The sequence below is a fragment of the Urtica dioica genome, chromosome 4 (assembly GCF_054948205.1).
Source record: "Urtica dioica subsp. dioica isolate 48M chromosome 4, U.dioica_male_clone48M_v1_H2, whole genome shotgun sequence".
Taxonomy (NCBI): domain Eukaryota; kingdom Viridiplantae; phylum Streptophyta; class Magnoliopsida; order Rosales; family Urticaceae; genus Urtica; species Urtica dioica.
This window is the reverse complement of record NC_142759.1, coordinates 4,867,031-4,871,716: the sequence shown is the minus strand read 5'-3', so window position 1 is coordinate 4,871,716 and position 4,686 is coordinate 4,867,031. Positions and strand designations below refer to the sequence as shown.

The window sequence follows — 4,686 nt, the reverse complement described above, 5'->3', positions numbered from 1 at the left end:
TGCCAGAAAGGCATTGGTTGAGATATTGATAAATCAAGAGCCATATTAATTGTATCTGTGTTTGAGATGAAAATTTTAAAGTTAGTTATCAATCCTACAATCAAGTTAAAATTGTTTATTTTTTACCGTCTTTTTTTATTGTTTTCCATAACATACTTATAGGTTATAGACTAATCATTTGAGGCTTTCACTCATGAAACATATGTACATACATATGGTAATAAATATGTAACAAAAAACGAACTATATTGGCTGTATTGAAAAAGACATTCGAACATGTTAAAAATTACATACAGTGTCATGATCAGTGTTGTGGACACATGCCCGATGATAAAATTATAAATATTTTACACTTAAAGACATATTCTTTTATTCATTGACATCACTACGGCATTGATCTACTATTACAGTAGTCCTCAGCAACAATCTCCAAAGAGTAGGCAAAAATGAAAAAAGAAACAAACAAACAAACTTATATTAAAGCTCTAATGACAATAGAATCAGTACGTAGAGTGCGTGATGACTTCTTCATGAACTTCTCTACTATGACTTTGTTATTATCAAAAGAGTCTTAAACTTCATTGCCTTTGAAGCTACAGATATTACAAGAATCTGCAAAGGTAAAAGAATAACGGTTATATATGATCTGAAATAGAAAGAAAGAAAGAGAGAAAACAAAACTTAAATACATTATTATTATTATTATTATTACGGTGACGTTGACATATATTTAACAAACTCAAAACCCTCCTTGAATCTTTCCCTGGCCCTCTCAAACAAACAGCCATTGGAAGTATATAACTCTATTAGAAACGTGAAAGAAAAGGAAAAAAAAAAATCACATAAAGTTAGGTATATTTTATTCTAGTTTTTATTAACCTCGAATGGACATTTTTTTGAGAGTAAAGAGTCAATTATTCCTGTAGACAGGAAAAGGGACTCTTCCGGCCTCAATGTGCTTGATATCCTCCTCAAGAATCTGATACATCCGCTTCACCTCTTCCGCTGATTTTCCGACGACACGGCCGATCTTCTGCCACCTGTCCGGCGTGTCCTTGTCGTGCAACGCCAAAGCCCGCTCGAACTGTTTGTATAGACTCGGGGTCCACGACGTCATCGAGTTCGAGGCCATGATATGAGAGGATAATATAAAGTAATAATTTGATAAATAGTTAATTAGCTTGTGAGTGACTATGTATGTGTGTGTGTGCGGTTAGCTTTGGTGAGGAAGGGTGAGAGTAGAGGAGGGGTTTTATAAGGGAAGGAGATCATGAGAAAAGTGAGGTTTTGTGGTGTTGGTGGGGTTTTGGAGAGCAAGTTGGTTATGAGAATATATATATATATATATATATATATATATATATATATATATATATATAAATAAGTGACCCGTCTGCTCATGAACCACATGAGAGAAGGGACAAACAAAATGTCATATATATATATATATATATTTATATACTAGTGCTAATTAATAATGATATGAATATTGATCGTTTTGAAATTTTAATTTGAACATGGAAGTACCATTTTACTACTTCAAGTCTTCAACTATGTATCATGTTTGAAAAGTCACTTGTTTTATAGGGTAGTAATTGTGGTTTTTTTTTTTTTTTTTTTTTAACTTTATTATAAGAATAGTGTATATAATTATTACTGTCTAAATAACGTTTTTTTTAAGTTGCAAACAATCACTTTTCTTAAGAGTTATAACTTAATTTGTTTATTGCTTTTAACTGTATTTGATTTTATATATTATTTATAATGCTATTTAAAAGAAAAAATAACTATTTACAGTTTGAAATTATTTAGTTTTGAAATCATTTAAAATAGTCGTTATTTTGGACATATTACACCTTAAAACTGCTATTTTCGTAATTTTACAATATTTTATTTGGAGAAGTGAAAGCTGTAAAGAAAAAATAAAGGATACCCGACAAATTTAGTGACCATTGAAAAGAATAAATTTCAAGATAGAACTAAAGATAAACCATACAAAAAATTAGCCAACTGGTTGTGTAAATAAAAAAAAAGTATAAACTTACGCTAGGGTTTCTAATTTCTTATTCACAAGTAATACGCATGATTAATGTTGAAGAATAATTACGGCACAAACAACTATAATGGAAAATCAACTTAGAAAGAAGCGGATTTTGGGCCAAATAATATACCGTTCGATTTAACACCATGATTCAAAAAAGTGAGTATATATAAGAATCAATACTTGTTTTTATCTCTAGATCGATACTACGAGCTAGCTAATCAAGGATTTCCCTTTTGATTTAGTTATAAATTCAGTGTACAACACTACTGTCATGTAATCTCCTATATCTTCGAACAACTTTAGTTCTTTGATTTGTCTGACTTCTGCTTTTTAAGAACTTTTTTTTTCCCATTATTAATGTTCTAACAGAGATCACGAACATTCTATCATGCTCAAAATTTAAGGATCGATCTCTCAAGTTGGGAAATAAGTGCTTGGTCATAGGTAATTAAACAGAAAATACAAGTGGGTGATAGGAATCTTTCTCTACACGCGGTTCTAACGATGATTAGTAGTTGGTGTTTTTATATAATATGGAAATCCCTTATTTTGTCGTGTACGAGATTAACATCGATAGATAGTGAATTATGTTTAATGCAAAAAACATGGAAATTTAAGGTCGCTTCTCATTAGAGTATGCTATGGCATCTAAATCCTTTAAGGCATTGCTAAGTTTGTTAATTGTTCTAGATTTTTCTTCTTTTTTTCCGTTGGCATATTGCGTGCTGACCATACAGAAAGAAGGGTATTGGATTACGGATAATTATAATATATTTAAACTGTGAATTGTGATGCTAGAAAATATAAAATGCACTAATTTAAACAGGGAAATTGAAAGGATAAATTGTCTCTCTAGTATATATATGTCAAGTCCTCTGTAACAATGTTTTTAGTAGTTATACAAAACTATGAAATTGTTCAAGACTCTGCGTAGTTCCTATTGAATTAAATATATATTATTTTTTAGTTTCACGATTTCTGGAGTTACGAATCTACTTATTCGCGGAATATTTTTTTATTCGCTTTTACAAAATTTGTCTAAGATATCAGTTAATGCATCAATTATATTTTAGTACCACACAGTCGACTTATCTCTTGCTCGTCTTTTTTGGTTTGAGATCTTCATCGACAATGGGTGAGATAATTAGTTTGTGGCATAGACTTGATCGTAACGAGTGTTTGCGTTTTTTTCACCGAGGTTATCTTTGTGAGAGGGTCGCGTGAAAGAGGTAGCTAGCTAGGGATCTTACATTAAAGTTCATTATAGATTGGAGGAGACGGAAATTTGAAAGTGAGTCTACAAACTTGGTCATTGTACCTCTGATTATAATAGTAAATTATTTTCCACCATCGGGTTTAATTTTCCTCAAATTATGTGATTTATAACTAAGTTGTGTTATTGATTCTTTGTGTCTTTTATTATTTTTCTACTTCGTTGATTGCTTGTTCTATTTCATTGCATAAGCAGTTATTTGTTCAACTTGTTTTTTAACCTCTTTGTTGAACAAATATCTCATAACACGTGTTTAATAAATTTAATTGGTATCAAAATGAGTCACTAAATTCACGTAGTGTAATCCAGTTAGTCTACTAACGATTGCTTGTTCTATTTCATTGCATAAGCAGTTATTTGTTCAACTTGATTTTTAACCTCTTTGTTGAACAAATATCCCATTACACGTTTAATAAATTTAATTGGTATCAAAATGAGTCACTAAATTCACATAGTGTAATCCAGTTAGTCTACTAACGATTGTTTGAGATGAACATGAAAGAATGACAGAATATAGAGCGGCCACGATTCTTAGATGGACTCAATCATGATTACTGGAAAGTCAGGATGAGAGCCTTTTTCTCAAGGTTATTAATGAGAGAGCTTAGAGAGTTGACCTCTTAGCGTTGGTGTCGCCCTTATGTCATTGATGATTAAGGTGTTGCTCATGAATATTTTTCCCAACTACCGTCCAATGAACTGTGCAATTTCAATGATCTTATTTTATGATGAAATTAGTAGTTCATGCAAGAAAATCATCATCAAATGAACTATATTTATGTTCAAACATAAAAACTCTTGGGTTGTACGCTTAAGATTCCCTCAAAATATAAATTTAATGATATTTTGCATGAATAATATTATTTTTCCTTTAAAATAATTTTTTTACATATTAAGATTCTTCTAAAGATTTTAGATGTATAATATATACCATAAAAATAAACGTCATTCTAACATAATTTGTAATTATTGGCGCGATCAAGATTTATCGTCAGGGAAGACTTTGATTCAAAAAATTTATTTACAATTTTAGGAAGTGTGTTAGAAAATAAATTATTTAAGGAGACATATATAAAAAAAACATATAGTGTTAGACTAAAAATATAATAATTGATAAAAATTTGGGATATATAAAAAATGTAATTTTCAAAAGTTCAGGATGGTATATACCCTAGTAGTTCTTAGCTAGCTCTGTCCATACTTGTAACTATTATATATATATATATATATATATATATATATATATATATGTACATATACACACACACGCATTTTTCTAATGGTATTCTTAATTACATGAAATAAATAATAATCCCCTTCTTCTCAAAACCAATGTATGATTGGGATGACAAGCTAGCAAAGGAGATAT

The 4,686-nt window shown here is 30.1% G+C and overlaps 1 pseudogene across 1 annotated transcript; it reads right to left on the bottom strand.

The window, feature by feature from the left end:
* Positions 1 to 248: 248 nt before the first annotated feature.
* Positions 249 to 1,283, bottom strand: LOC149399564 (protein RADIALIS-like 4 pseudogene; annotated as a pseudogene). Its single transcript, XR_016296709.1, has 2 exons — positions 880 to 1,283; positions 249 to 612 (listed from the first exon to the last, which is right to left on the bottom strand). The product of XR_016296709.1 is annotated as a protein RADIALIS-like 4 pseudogene (transcript).
* Positions 1,284 to 4,686: the final 3,403 nt, after the last annotated feature.